Below are 15,796 nucleotides of genomic sequence, written 5' to 3'. Positions count from 1 at the left end.
TCCTTGGGCAAATCCGCCCCACTCCCTGCTGCGTCACATCTGGCGATTGGATTTGCCCCTGTTGTCTCAGATGCTCCACTGATGTGGGGATTAAGTCCCAGACACCTATGTCTGTTCACCTGCCCTGAGAGGAAACAGTCCCCTTCCACCCACCAGGTAACAATGCAGCAGGTAGGGGAAACTGAGGCACACACAGGCTTCACACAAATATTACAAACGATTTCCAATTTTGTCACAGTCTCACTGCAGACACTGGCTGGCTGCGTCAGTCACTAAAGAGTGGACGTGTCTCTCCCAGGGCTCTGTCTCAGTTGGACTCACTGGGCAGAGCTCACAGCACGAAGCAGGGGGGCTGATGCCACTGACAGCGGGCAGAGCCTGCAGAAGGACGCTGCCAGGAAGAGGTAAATAGTGGGGTGGGGGTGGGGACCCTAGGTGAACATCACAGGTCTGGTCTGGTGCATTTGGGGGGAAGACACCCCAGCACCCTTCACCTAGGCAGTGATCTGACGGCAGGTTTTCTTCATGAAAATGGACTTCAGCCAGGCTTGGTTGTAAAGACCAGGGTGGATTCAGAGGCAGGCCACCCAGGTGACCTTTGGGTGAGAAACTTCGTTAGACAGGAGGAGAACTTGGTAGTTCGGTTCCTGAGAACACGTCTTCTGATGTGTACGGAACCATTTGCTCCCATCTCTCACGCTGGTTTCTGCTTGAATCGCTTGTGTTACTGTAGTTGAACTCAAGCGCTGTGTGTGGTACCGGGGAGGGAGCGAAGGGAAAGCTGGGGTACACTGCTCCTTTGGGAACAGGGGATCTTGGATCTCTCGGGGGATGCAGTGACTGGGGCTGGATCACAGAGCGGAGGGGACACTTTGCAGGGCCTTGGAGGCTGGGGGGATCGGTTGGCAGCCTGCAAGGCAAAGGCAGGGCTGGTACAGGCTGGTGGAGAGGACTGGAGGGCTGCCAGGCTGGGGGCAGCAGGGGGCTGGCACCGGCAGGGATAACAAGGCGACTCTCAGCCCTGGGTGCCCTGAGAGGCGTCACAATGCGTGCACCCTGTCCGGACAAACCCCTCAATTGTCCCTGTCTGCCTGGGGTTCTAGCCTGCGTCTGCCTTGCAGGGGGACGTTTCTCCCAGGGACACGAGAGAGCCACCCTCAGTTTTCTCCCTTGCTCCCACTTCACGTCGGCCTTTCTCCTGGCCAGGGCAGCATCAATCCCCAGCCACCTGGCTTCCGGCTGCTCTTCCCGGGTTCGCTAGGGCTGCCTCCCTGGCTCCCCCGGCACTGCAGGGTACAGCTCTCCGCCCTGGCTCTGCCGCCAGCACAGGGCCTGGCTCCGGTGGGGGGAGACTGGGGGCTGCCACAGCGATGCTCAGTGCAGCCTGGCTGTGCTCTGCCTCGGTTGCTGCCGCTTGCGGCTGCCTCTGGCTGGGACTGCAAACCAGCCGGACACCCCCCGCCCTCCGCCAGCGCCTCGCCCTCCCCAGCACAAGCCCAGCGCCCCCAGCCGCTGCTCTCCAGCCTCTGCTGGCGCACGGGCAATGGACCGTCGGTCACGGAGTCCCTGGGAGATGCTCTGGAACTGCTCCCCATGAAGCCAGTCAGGACTCTGGGGCAGTCGCCTTTCTGTGAGCAGCCTGTCTTCAGGACACCCAGCTCACACAGCTTCCACCTTCCTGGGTCTGACCTCGGAGCATTCAGCATCCTCTGCCCCTCCGTGCGCTTCCCACAGCGAGTCCGCTCAGGCGGGGATCCTGGGGAAGCCAGAGGGTCCTGCCCCCCAACTCCGCAGTCAGACGTGACTCTCAGCCAGCCAGTAAAACAGAGGTTTATTAGACGACAGGAACATGGTCTAAAACAGAGCTTGCAGGTGCAGAGAACGGGACCCCTCAGCTGGGTCCATTTTGGGGGCAGTGAGTCAGACAACCACGTCTGCACTTCACTCCATGTCCCAGCCAGCCCCAAACTGAAACTCCCTCCCGCCCCTCCTCCTCTGGGCTTTGTTCCTTTCCCGGGCCAGGTGGTCACCTGATTCCTTTGTTCTCCAACCCTTCAGCTCTCACCTTGCAGGGGGGGAAGGGCCCAGGCCATCAGTTGCCAGGAAACAGGGTGTTGGCCATTCTCTGTGTCCAGACCCCTGCACACACCTGCCCTCTAGGGCTCTGCAATGATCATACACCCTTACCCCACCACCTAGATACTTAAGAACTGCATAGGGGAAACTGAGGCACCCTCACAATATTCGGAGGAAACATTAAGAACAGGCCCACTTCGTCACATCTCTCCCCCCTTCGAGATCGAACTGAGCGGGGTCACTTTACCCGGTGACCTGGGGAAGTTCGAAGCCACCAACGTTCCCATGGATGCCCCAGCATCTCTCCCATTCCTTGGTAGGAGTTACACCAGGCCCTTCCAGTTTCACGCCCTCCCTTAGGTCGGGGGTGGTCGATAGCACTAGCAGGCTGCATGTGGGAAGGTTTCTGCAGCCCATGCCCTTTGGCCACCCCAAAACCCCAGGGGGTCAAACTGGGATTGGGTTTTATCCCAGAGCTCCAGTCTGGAGGGCTGCAATTCGGGCTCTCTTGGTTAAGGGCCCCCATCTTGACCTGGGCCACATACTGTTCACTTACAGAACTAGCATGGAGACATCCCTTTCTCCACAACCTTGTCTCCCCAACAAGCTGGCCAAACACAGCCACTTGGTTATAGGACGGTATACCTTTCTTAACAGCTTTCACTCCATCTGAGACCTTCTCAAAGCTCTCCACACTGGATCTTTCAACAGGAAAGTCAGTGGATCCATTCACAACAGAAAATTTCTGGCTGTTAGGAACTGAAGCTTTCTTGATTAAATCACTTTCACACCCTTCAGTTGCAGTAAACTGCTTGCAAAGACTCCATGAGAATTCCTTTCCCAAGGGCTTTTCTATGCAACAATTCACCCCTCACAGAAATTCTGCTCTTACCCTCTTCACCTAGGGCTTGCTCTAGGGGAACACGTTCCTGAGCAACAACAGACTCTTTCTGGGTCTCCCTTACATCCAGAATCACCTCTGGCCCATCCAGCTGATTCCTACACAATCCCCTTTCGGGCAAACTTACAGACTTCCTAGATAAAAGGTTAGAAGCATTCTCCTTCCCTTTGCCACACACAAGTTCAGGAATCTTTTCCTCCTTGCTACAGGTTTCCACACCCTCAGTAGGTAACACAATCACACACCTTCATGCTCTCCTTGTGCCCTGGCTAGGATCTCACCCTGATTAGACAGAGTTGCTACACCCTTTCCCAACAACACATTAGCAACAGGCAAAATACAAGCACCAGAATTGTCTGGTCTCGGGGATTTTACATAGACCCTAACTGGATGCGACCTAGTTACAGGGCCATTCTCCCGAGCAGACAGAAACTTAGGACCCTTCCCTTCCTGGGCTTTAGCTGAATCCAGAACCAGCTCTGAGACAACTGCACGACCCTCAACCATCACAGGCTGAAAGGCCTCTTCTGTCTGCTCCACAGACCAAGAAGAGCCGGACACACTTTCTCCTTTCCCAGACACACAGGTTGGGATCTCATTCCCTTTGTCCCAGCACACAAGGCTGGTCACAGACAACTGCTTGGAGATCAGGGTAGCTCCCTCCATAGGCAAGTCAATACCCCTGACAGACAGAGACCCATTTCCTTCACTGTCCCAATTCTCCACCCAGCTAACAGGTAAGGTCCAGGGACTCTCATCTTCCACTCTCCTCGCCTTCCCACCCTGCTGACTGGACACAGCCATCAGATCACAAGGCTGCCTAGGCTCATCCAGACTTTCCTTACCAAGCACCTTGCCAGTCCCCACAGATCCCCTGCCCTGCCTGTGTCTCCCCCCACTCAGCTGGGGTCTCAGCTCCCACTGTGCTCAGCGCTGCCCTTGCTGTCCCAGTGGGGGTAGGCAGCGAGCTCGCTGCTTTCCTCACTGCATCAGAGCCAGCCTGAGCCCCCTCTCCAGTGTGCAAGGGGGCAGGGAGCATCTCTCTGTCCCACGCAGCCCCAGGGGTCTGGTTACAGGCAGGCCAGTAGCCTGAGCTTAGCCGCTCCTCCCCCATGCCAGCCAGGTCATCTGCATTTTCACTGACCATTTCCCTCTCCACCGATTGGTTCCCTGGATTCAAATTCAAACCCTTGGCAGTTACAGGAGCAGGGCCTGGATCCTGTCCCAAAGAGACACCATCACCCCACAACAGGGTCTCGCAGCCGATATCCCGGAGAACCCCAACGACCAGCCAGCCCCACCACTCCTGGGTCTGCACAGGGATCTGGGCCATAGGCAGGGCGAGGGGCTTCGTCCCTGGGACCCTCACCCAGCTCCTCAGCCTCTGAGGCTGCACCACCCAGGGTCTGACACCAGTTCTCTCTGTCCCAGGATCTCACCACCCCAGGAATGTCTCCCCATTGACCATCTGTCACGGAGTCCCTGGGCGATGCTCTGGAACTGCTCCCCATGAAGCCAGTCAGGACTCTGGGGCAGTCGCCTTTCTGTGAGCAGCCTGTCTGCAGGACACACAGCTCACACAGCTTCCACCTTCCTGGGTCTGACCTCGGAGCATTCAGCATCCTCTGCCCCTCCGTGCGCTTCCCACAGCGAGTCCGCTCAGGCGGGGCTCCTGGGGAAGCCAGAGGGTCCTGCACCCCAACTTCGCAGTCAGACGTGACTCTCAGCCAGCCAGTAAAACAGAAGGTTTATTAGACGACAGGAACATGGTCTAAAACAGAGCTTGCAGGTGCAGAGAACGGGACCCCTCAGCTGGGTCCATTTTGGGGGGCAGTGAGCCAGACAACCACATCTGCCCTTCACTCCATGTCCCAGCCAGCCCCAAACTGAAAACCCCCTCCAGCCCCTCCTCCTCTGGGCTTTGTTCCTTTCCCGGGCCAGGTGGTCACCTGATTCCTTTGTTCTCCAACCCTTCAGCTCTCACCTTGCAGGGGGGGAAGGGCCCAGGCCACCAGTTGCCAGGAAACAGGGTGTCGGCCATTCTCTGTGTCCAGACTCCTGCACACACCTGCCCTCTAGGGCTCTGCAATGATCATACACCCTTACTCCACCCCCTAGATACTTAAGAACTGCCTAGGGGAAACTGAGGCACCCCCCCACTATTCAGAGGAAACATTAAGAACAGTCCCACTTCGTCACACCATCACCTTCCGCTCCCACTGCGGGTCCGAGGGGCCTGGCCCCAAGAAACTCCACACAGACATAGAGGTTGGGGTCAGGAGTGGGAGCCCGTCCACATCCCCACCCATCTGGCTGATGGAGTCTGTGGCCTTGGGACCCAGCAAGGGAGCTAGACACCGGGGCTTTTCCGCAGGGTCCCCTTGGTTCAAATCGCCAGCCTGCTCAAAGGCAGTGAGGTGGCATCCACACACCACCCCCTCCTTAACCAGGGGCAGCAATTTAGTCTCGAGGTTCCCTGCGGAACTGGCCCCCCGGGATCTATCCCCACTCACCCCGGGGAGGTCCCCTAGGCCTCTCCGCTCCCCCACCGCCAGTTCATGCTGCTGCTGCTTCTGCAGCTCTTTCTCGGGCTCTCGCTGTCTCCCACGGTCCTCTTGCTCTCTCAGACTCAGCTCCAATCCCGTCCGTCTCGATCCCCCGATGGGGAACCTGATCGTGAAGACCCCCGTCTGGTCGGGGACAGGAGTCTTGGCGATGCCTGGCTCCCGCTTCAGCTGCTCCCAGATCCTGCTATAGCCCCATTTGGGGTCAGGAATCTGTTCCTTAGAGCGGTCATCCTCCTCCAGCTGCACGATGAACTCTGCTTTGGTGAACTTTCCAATGCTCAACCCTCTCTTTTTGCACAGGGTTACAATGTCCTTCTTAAGGAGACGGTGACAGGCCATCACTCCGCTCCTCCCAAGTTGTTGTGGACTCACAGGCCTGTGTGCTCTCAGCTCCCCACGGTTTCCAGGGAGAACCCCTAGTGTGCCAGCCCTTCTCGAGGTCACCCCCTCTTTGCCAGGGTCGAGCTGCAGGCTCCTCCGCCCCTGAGACTGCTCACTGCAATCCCCAGGGGGACCCCATTACTGCACAGTCCTTCTCGCTGGTCACACACTCCGAGGGGTTAACCGCCCCCTGAAACCGCTCCTCTCTGAGCCTTCAGCAGCCCTGGTCCTCGGCAATCCCCCTTCGTGTTACTGCTCCCCAGTCACTTACTGCAGGAAGCGCCATCCACGGGGTGCAGTACATCCCACCGCTGCCACCAGTTGTCACGGAGTCCCTGGGCGATGCTCTGGAACTGCTCCCCATGAAGCCAGGCAGGACTCTGGGGAAGTCGCCTTTCTGTGAGCAGCCTGTCTTCAGGACACACATCTCACACGGCTTCCCCCTTCCTGGGTCTGACCTCGGAGCATTCAGCATCCTCTGCCCCTCTGTGCGCTTCTCACAGCGAGTCCGCTCAGGCGGGGCTCCTGGGGAAGCCAGAGGGTCCTGCCCCCCAACTTCGCAGTCAGACGTGACTCTCAGCCAGCCAGTAAAACAGAAGGTTTATTAGACGACAGGAACATGGTCTAACACAGAGTTTGCAGGTGCAGAGAACGGGACCCCTCAGCTGGGTCCATTTTGGGGGCAGTGAGTCAGACAACCACGTCTGCACTTCACTCCATGTCCCAACCAGCCCCAAACTGAAACTCCCTCCCGCCCCTCCTCCTCTGGGCTTTGTTCCTTTCCTGGGCCAGGTGGTCACCTGATTCCTTTGTTCTCCATCCCTTCAGCTTTCACCTTGCAGGGGGGGAAGGGCCCAGGCCATCAGTGGCCAGGAAACAGGGTGTTGGCCATTCTCTGTGTCCAGACCCCTGCACACACCTGCCCTCTAGGGCTCTGCAATGATCATACACCCTTACCCCACCACCTAGATACTTAAGAACTGCATAGGGGAAACTGAGGCACCCCCACAATATTCGGAGGAAACATTAAGAACAGGCCCACTTCGTCACACCGTCCCTTGCAGGAGTGAGGCGGGGCCTTCAGGATTCGGCCCCGCGTCGGCGACCCAGGAGCCTCTCCGGCTGCAGGCTGCTGCCCATCCCGGCAGTGTGGGGCGAGTCCAGTGAGCCCATCAGCCCCAGCCAGCCGGGGACTGACCCCAGAAAAGAGCTGGGGCTCCCCTGTTATGGGAAGGGGGCTCAGCCACGGCACGGCTCTGTGCTGTCCTGGGAGGAGCCCCCGGCCCGGGTCCCTCTGTCGCTCACCCTCTGCTGAGAGGTGGGTGGGGGAATGATGCTCCGCGCTGCCGTGGGGCTACCCTAGGCCTTGAGCAACTGGGCTCTGCCTGGGCTGTGAGCCGCTGGGGCACGGCTTCCCTGGGTGCTGGTGAGGGCTGCGTATGGGTGCGCTCAAGGGAATAGATGCAGGGGTCCCCCTCCCCCGACACACGGGCTCCCAAGAGAAGGTGAGACGGGAACATTTTAAGGGTTTATTGGTGAGCTTTACAGAGGTGGGGTGGGGGAAACAGCTTCCCCCCGCCCCCCGGCTGCTGCTGCCCATCACCATTGCAGCTGGGTGCCTTCCCATCAAATCTAGAGCGACAGCACGGTCCTTAGGGGGTTCACGGAGCCTCTGGCATCCTTCCCCTTTGGGAATAAAATCGGGGTTGGGGGATGCAGTGGGGGGCGGGGGGTTCAGACGGGGAAAGCCTTGTCGAAGAGGGAGGTGTTGCAGAGTTCCTCGGAGAGGCTCTGACTCCGGATTCACCTGATCTCCAGAAGCTCATGCCACCGCCGGTCCCCTCGCCCGGGCATGCCGGGTCCCGGCTCAGGCACTGTGCCCTGGACTCTGCGGTCTGCACTGCCCCAGAGGAGCGCAGCTGCCGGGGGGCCAGAGAGCGACAATCTGGCTCTGGAGGAGCGGGGGCTTGATCCGGTGATTGCTCTGACCGTTAGGCCTGGGCAGGACCTGGGGGCCGCTGGACAGAGTGGAGCATGGGCCTGACGGGCTCATGGGAGCCCAGACCCCGGGGCGGGCGGTAGCGTGGGGGTGCATGGATCACTGGGCTCCCAGGAGGGCAGGAGCACCGGGAGCAGAGGGGAGCAGGTCACCAGGTGCAGGGTCCTGGGTCTGGGCCCTCAGCTGCTCTCACTGGGGATCGAGGCAGGTGTAGGTCGTGTTCCCCACCAGGAAAGTGGGAGGGGCAGAGCCGTGGCCCCACTGCAAGGTGAGGGCACTCTGCTCACAGATCCAGCGGCAGGGGTCTGTGCACGACCCGCCCGACAGCCCAGGGCCCGACACCCTCCCACAAGCCAGGTAGGAGGCGGTGGAGCGTGTCACTGGGAAGAGCCTGGGCGGAGAGAGCAGAAAAGGCAGTGTCAGGACGTCTCCTGGGTCCTCCTTCATGGAGATCCCTGGGGGCAGCACCCAACCCTCCACCCCACAGGGGCTTGGACAGAGCCGGGCTGGGGCCCCAGAAACCAGGTGGAAACTGCAGCTCAGGGGCCCCTGGGCCCCCAGGAACCAGCAGCAGGGTGTCCGAGGGGATTGTACCTGGGAGCACTCGGTCATGAGAATGCTGGGTCCATCTAGTCTGGTCTCTTGACTCTGCTGCAGCCTGGCTGTGAGGCCATGGGCAAGGCGGGCACTGCCCCTTGCTGGTGCCAGCTGTAGGATGGGGGCACCTGGGAGTGCAGACAAATCCACTGTGTTCCTGCAGCTCAGGCATGACAGGACGTGAGGGGAGCCCCCAGGGATCAGCTACAGCCGGCTGGAGACCCTGCTCCCGGCCCCCCCGCGCGTGGAGGAGGTTGTGTGGGGGGAGCTCTGTGCAGCCGGCATAGCAGGCAGGGAGGGTGGGGGAGCTGGGGAGAGCAGGCTGGGGGCAGCTCCTCTGCCTGTATCGGAGGCAGGGGCATGTGGGAGCGTCCCAGCACCCCAGGGTCCTGGAGGAGGCCCCAGTGGGCAGTTCTCTCGGGAGCCCTGGGAGGGGAGAGCCGTGGGGCTGAGGCCTGGGCTTACCTGTTCAGTGCAGAGCCGTCCACCCACTTCCAGTCAAGCCTGGCATGTTCCTTCTTCAGCCCGATGTGGAACGTGTTGCTCTTGGACACACGCTGCAGGAAGGCCTGCCACACAAGGAGCCGATGAGTGAGTCCCAGCTCCGTGTCACACGCGTCCACATCCTCACACACGTGTGCACACACTCACACACGCTGCACTACGCAGCCCAAGCCGCTGCGGGCAGAGCAGTGCGGATGGGCAGGCCGGCGCAGTCCCAAGGGCAGCTCGCTCTCACTGGCGCGAGGTTGGGCAGTGCCCCCTGCACAGAACAGCCGGCTGCCTGGCGAACAGCCGTGGTCTTGGGCCCAAACCCAGCCGGGCTCCGTGTGTCTGAACGGCACCTCTCGCAGCCCCCCGGCGCTTGGCCGGGCCAGCACCCTCCTCGGAGAGCCCCACGCAAGGAGCCCACTCGGCCGGTTTATACCGACACGCCTCTTTTGGGCTGCCTTGTCTCCTGGCCAGTGCTGGGACAGAGCCGGACGTGGTTTTGCCTGGTATCAGATGGGGGGGGGCATTTTGAACAGCTCGGTGCTGCGCCCCTGTGACGAAGTGGGACTGTTCTTAATGTTTCCTCTGAATAGTGTGGGGGTGCCTCAGTTTCCCCTAGGCAGTTCTTAAGTATCTAGGTGGTGGGGTAAGGGTGTATGATCATTGCAGTGCCCTAGAGGGCATGTGTGTGCAGGAGTCTGGACACAGAGAATGGCCGACACCCTGTTTCCTGGCAACTGATGGCCTGGGCCCTTCCCCCCCTGCAAGGTGAGAGCTGAAGGGTTGGAGAACAAAGGAATCAGGTGACCTCCTGGCCCGGGAAAGGAACAAAGCCCAGAGGAGGAGGGGCTGGAGGGGTTTTTCAGTTTGGGGCTGGCTGGGACATGGAGTGAAGTGCAGACGTGGTTGTCTGGCTCACTGCCCCCCAGAATGGACCCAGCTGAGGGGTCCCGTTCTCTGCACCTGCAAGCTCTGTTTTAGACCATGTTCCTGTCGTCTAATAAACCTTCTGTTTTACTGGCTGGCTGAGAGTCACGTCTGACTGCGAAGTTGGGGTGCAGGACCCTCTGGCTTCCCCAGGAGCACCGCCTGAGCGGACTCGCTGTGGGAAGCGCACGGAGAGGCAGAGGATGCTGAATGCTCCGAGGTCAGACCCAGGAAGGTGGAAGCTGTGTGAGCTGTGTGTCCTGAAGACAGGCTGCTCACAGAAAGGCGACTACCCCAGAGTCCTGACTGACTTCATGGGGAGCAGTTCCAGAGCATCGCCCAGGAACTCCGTGACAGCCCCCCACTGGCGTGCTCTTGCATACACACGATGTGCGAGGTCAGCCCAGCGGGTGTGAGGGCAGCACGCTCGTGAAACCGTCTGGCGTCACCATCTGGCGGGATCCCACACGCACCATGCATACGGGGTCACCCCAGCAGGGGCGGGGTCACCCCTTTCCCAGAAGTGCTGGAATGTCCAGAATTCTGGGAACGTGCGACCCCCACGCTCCCCGCAGCGCAGCACCCCCTGATTGTGCAGGGAGAGCGCCTCCTACTGCACCCGCCCTGCTCTCTGGGGCATGTGAGCGTTCCCTGGAGAGCTCCCGTCACCATGCACCCCGCGCGGGAAGGGCGCCCCCCTTGGTCTACATGCTGGAATTGCACTGGCAATGGCAAAATCCTCTGTGCCGGGGTGACCAATGAAATCTGCCAAGAACCCGCCAGCCCAGTGCCAGGCCCCTCCTCCCTGCCATAGGCCTTGCCCCGGAAAGCGTGGGCCAGGGCCCCACACTCCCTTTGCCAGCTCCTCCAGGCATTCAGCGCCATGGCCAGGGAGGGGAGGGTGGCTGGGTGCAGGGCCAGGAGCAGGTTTGGGCAGCACACACAGTGCCCCAGTCCGTGCCCCTGGTGCAGCTGCCCTGGCCCCGGCCCCGAGCACTCACCAGCGTGGCGTTGGCTCTGATGGTGACAAGCTGGGCGCCTCGGGAGCGGCCATCCTCTTGGCTCTTGGCCCAGGCCTGCTTGGCCGAAGAAAAGTAATAGCACTTCCCAGCGTCCCAGAGCCAGCCGGCTGGCCAGAACTGGCACCGCCCTGTATGGAGAGAGCCCAGCCCACGCTACGGCAGGGCCAGCCAGAGCAGGAGGGAGCTCCAGACCTGCCTCTCTGCCCCAGCCCTGGGGTGCGTACAGCTCTGCCTCGGCCACAGAGGGGCCCACCCCAGGATCCCCCAGCTGACCGGAGCTCCTAGGATGAGCCGGCGGGGGGGTCTCCCAGCGCTCGGGCTCCCAGGCCGTTGAGGGCTTGGTGGGCTGGAAGCAGCAGGAGGTGATGGGCAGCCAGGGCAGAGCTGGGGGTGAGCGTGCTGGAGCACTAGACACGAGGCCTAGATGGTGGGTGCCCACAGCCAGTGGGGAAGGACTCTGGGCTCCTCAGTCCTACAGGGCTGGGAACCGGGCTGACTCTGGGGGGCAGCGAAACCCTCCCCAAGCCTTTCCCAGGACCCTGCCCCACTCGCGTACCTGCCAGGAACCTCTCGCACGGCTGCATCCTGTGTTCGAGGCTCTCTTCCATGCTCCTCAGCTTCGGGGCACAGCTCCCCACTTGCCCTAAAGTTGCAGACTATGAACACAGGAACTGCCAGCCTGGCTCAGCCCGGGGCCCCTCTAGCCTGGCCTCTGGCTCTGGCACTGCCTAGTGCCAGCTGCATCAGAGGACAGGACAGGGAACCATGGCATGGCCAGTTGTGGAATAACTAGCCCATGGGGGAGATTCCCCCACCCTGCCAGTTAGGGCTTGGCTCAGGCCCTGAGATCACAGGGATTACAGCCCATCTAAAAGCTCCTGTCTCCTCTCTGCTGGAACTCTGGACGCCCTCGTTAGCCATGCAATGTTTAATCCTCATTTGGTTCCTGCTGAGCTTTTGGGCTCAGTGTGTCATGGGGCAGAGAGTTCCCCAGGTGCACGGCAAAGGTGTTTTCTTGTCTCAGTTTCAGGTTTGTTACCTCTGACTCCCCGGCTGGGCCCTTGTCCCTGTTTCATGAGCTAGGGAGAAGAGAAGTTCCCAGTGTCCCATCCCTACCGGGCGGGTTATTCTGTGCCCCTTTGTCCCCCTCAGGCCTCTCCTCCCTGACCCGCACAGGCTCACCTGTTCAGTCTCTTCGAAGGGCAATCTCACCAGGCAGTGACTGGTTTTCATTGCTAGTTTCTGAACACCCTCTGACCGTGCAGTGCCCAGCATCCCGGGGCTCGCGGCAGCCCACAGATCTATACGGTGACACTGGAGAATTCTCCAGTCTGGTCTCCAGCTGGGGTCTTTTGCAGCCGGACGTTTCGTTGGCTTTCCTGCCTGCAGCAGTGTGCTGAGCAGGTTTGGCTGAGGGTTCAAGTGACTCCTTTCTTTGGGCATGACTTTGCATTTGTCGTATTGAATTTCAACTGCCACCCTGCAGCCCGGGCAGCAGCCTGGCCAGGCTCTAGTGAGAGCATCCCCTAGACGTGCTGGGGTGGGGGGGCAAGAGGGGAGGCTGCAGCTCCCCCTCTTGAGGGGCTGAGGGAGGAGACCAGAAGCTGGCTATGCCAGGCAGCTGCTTTGGGGCTACTTGCTCGGAGCTAGTCCTCTGGGAACCTTTGCACAGCCCCCACCCCAGCACTCAGCTGGCCCTGGCTCTGGCTCTGAGCAGGATCCTGACCTCCCAAGGGCCATGTGGGGCGGGTGCTGCAGGGGCCGTGGGGTGACAGTGACTGGCTGCTGCCCATACTCACGGTGCAGGCCCAGGCCGAGTACCGCTGCCAGGAGCAGGATGCACAGGAGAGCCAGGCCGAGAGCCACCCGCACCAGGGGAATGAGGGCAGCTGCTGCAGGGCTAAAGGAGAGAGAGTCCGTCGGGATCACCGCTGGGGGGGCTCAGCACAGCAGGGTCCCCCAGGTAACAACTGGAGGAGCTTTCGGGAGGCCTCAGCATGGTGGGGTCTCCCTGGGTCCCAGCACACGGATCGCTGGGGGCGAGACCGCGGGGGGACACTCAGCACAGTGGGTTCCCCTGGGTCCCAGCACACAGATTACTAGTGGGGGGAGCTCTCTAGGGGGCTCAGTGTGGCGGGGTCAGGCTGCGGGAGGGCTGCCAGCTCAGCCTGCCCTGTCAGGGAGTCCCCTTTGGTTGAGTCTCTGATATAACCTGTGTTTTGCCCATTCCCCGTCTCTGGCTGCCCGCCCAGGGAGCTCACAGCTTCACGGACATCAGTGCCCTGGCTCTGGGAGAAGGACTTCAGCATCCGCAGCACGGCAGCATGGAGAAACCCAGGCAGGGAGAGGGGCCACAGAGCTGGGAATAGAAGTCAGATCCCCAGCGCCTTGTCCCCTGCTCCGAGACCTCCCGAGAGCAGCAGGTCTCACAGGCAGGGTGGCTGCGTGTGCGTGCCCGGGCATGTGTCCTCGTGTCTCTGGAGTGAGGGTCCCTTAGCTGGGACCCCAGCTTTAGTGATCCCCCTGTTCCGCCCTGTCCCCTCCCCAAGCCGCTAGCTCCTTCATCGTAGGCCTAGCCCCCTGAGAAGCAGGCGGGGTGTGAGCGCCGCAGGGGGTCCGTTACCTGCCGGTGGGGCTGGTGGGGGGAAGTGGATGTCGGCGTACACGACCCCCTCTGCCGTCTCATGGGCTCCATCCATGCTCCCTGCCACGGCAACACCCCCGCCCCCGCGCAGCCTGGTGTGATGTGAAATGGAAAGTGTCTCTGCACGTTTCCATCCCCAGAGACGCCAGCTGGGCTGGCGAGTACTCGCGGGGGCGGCAGCCGGCTCGGCACAGCCCCAGCGGCTCTCCCAGGGGAGACAGGGCAGTCCCAGCAGAGACCTAGCCAGGGGAGACAGGGACTCCCAGCAGAGCCCTGGCACGGGGAACCAGCTAGGCTGGCCATGCTGGGCTCCAGCTGCTCTGCCAGGGCACGGCCATTGGTCCAGCCCCACACGAAGCTGCCCCGAAGGCGACAAAGCCCCCCTCGCTGGTGCCTGGCTGCTCTGTGATGCAGTACACACCTGCTGGGCTCTGGTTTCTCCCTGTCATGGCTGGTGGCTCATGCATGGAGCACATGACAGTGGCCCTGCGAGGACAGACAGATGTGTCGTGGGCGGCCTTCCTGCCCCCGGCCACCACTGCCACAGGCCTCAGGCTGCTTTGTCTTGCCTCTATGTGCCCAGGACTGAGGGGAACAGGGGCAGGGCAGGAGAAAGTGAGCAGGGAGCTGGCTGCAGCCCTGCCCATCGGGGCCCTGTGCCCGGCCCGGCCCTGGCGCGGGAAGCCCCGGCTCAGCCCTGCCCATCGGGGCCCTGTGCCCGGCCTGGCCCTGGCGCGGGGAGCCCCGGCTCAGCCCTGCCCATCGGGGCCCTGTGCCCGGCCCGGCCCTGGCGTGGGGAGCCCCGGCTCAGCCCGGCCCATCGGGGCCCTGTGCCAGGCCCGGGTCTGGCGCGGGGAGCCCCGGCTCAGCGCGGCCCATCGGGGCCCTTGTCACGGAGTGTGGGGGAGTCCAGGCCCTGCACCCCTCTTCCTGGGATCCACTGAGACTCTCAGCCAGCCAGTAAAACAGAAGGTTTATTGGACAACAGGAAAACCGTCTCAAACAGAGCTTGTGGGTACAACCAGGACCCCTCAATCACGTCCTTCTGGGGGAGCAGGGAGCTTAGACCCCAGCCCTGGGGTTCCCTGCGTTCCTCCACCCAGCCCCAAACTGAAAACTAACCCCACCCAGCAGGTTCCCTGCTGCAGCCTCTGTTCACATTCCTGGGCAGAGGTGTCACCTCCCCCTCCCCCTCCTGGCTCAGGTGACAGGCTCTCAGGTCTCCCATCCCCAGGGCACATTCCCAGGTCAACACTCCCCCCTCCCTGCTGAGTCACATCGTCACAGCCCTGTGCCCGGCCCAGCCCTGGCGCGGGGAGCCCCGGCTCAGCCCGGCCCATCGGGGCCCTGTGCCCGGCCCAGGCCTGGCGCGGGGAGTCCCGGCTCAGCCCGGCCCATCGGGGCCCTGTGCCCGGCCCGGACCTGGCGCGGGGAGTCCCGGCTCAGCCCGGCCCAACGGGGCCCTGTTCCCGGCCCGGCCCTGGCGCGGGGAGCCCCGGCTCAGCCCGGCCCATCGGGGCCCTGTGCCCGGCCCGGCCCTGGCGCGGGGAGCCCCGGCTCAGCCCTGCCCATCGGGGCCCTGTGCCCGGCCTGGCCCTGGCGCGGGGAGCCCCGGCTCAGCCCTGCCCATCGGGGCCCTGTGCCCGGCCTGGACCTGGCGCGGGGAGCCCCGGCTCAGCCCTGCCCATCGGGGCCCTGTGCCTGCCCCAGCCCTGGTGATCCGGCCCCGGGTCTGGCCCTGTCCCCACAGGTAGGCCCCGAAGGGCCCCCGTCCCAGCTGTCTTGCTGTGGTCCAGCGTCTCTCTGCTGCTCGGTGGCCCGTGACCTGTGGCTGGAAACAAGGCTGAGGCGGCCGTGTCTGACGTGCCGGGAATCAGACACCGGGGCCCAGCGCAGACGGAGCATGACTGCTACTGCCAACCCCAGGGAAACTCTGAGTAAAACTCCCCCCCGGGCCTGCGCAGGGCCCAGCTACAGCCCTGACCCACCCCCCGGCCAGGCCTGTACGGAGCCCAGCTACAGCTGGGGATGATATTAAAGCTTTGTTCAGTCAGGTTGACATAAGTCAGTCACAGGAAAGAAATAATCCTGAACCTGTGTCTACTAGGGGCAAGGATTTGCCGATGGAGGGTTTCTCCAAATGTCTGTATGAGGAAGATGGCTGTTTATCTGTGCAAAGATGCAGTGCGT

At 62.0% G+C, this 15,796-nt stretch overlaps 1 pseudogene; it reads right to left on the bottom strand.

Annotated features, from left to right (window-relative positions):
* Nucleotides 1-4,707: 4,707 nt before the first annotated feature.
* LOC125628876 (killer cell lectin-like receptor subfamily B member 1B allele C) lies at nt 4,708-13,750 on the bottom strand (annotated as a pseudogene).
* Nucleotides 13,751-15,796: the final 2,046 nt, after the last annotated feature.

Source organism: Caretta caretta, chromosome 5, assembly GCF_965140235.1.
Source record: "Caretta caretta isolate rCarCar2 chromosome 5, rCarCar1.hap1, whole genome shotgun sequence".
NCBI lineage: Eukaryota > Metazoa > Chordata > Testudines > Cheloniidae > Caretta > Caretta caretta.
Note: the sequence above shows the minus strand (reverse complement) of the source record. Positions and strands in the feature narration are given on the sequence as shown.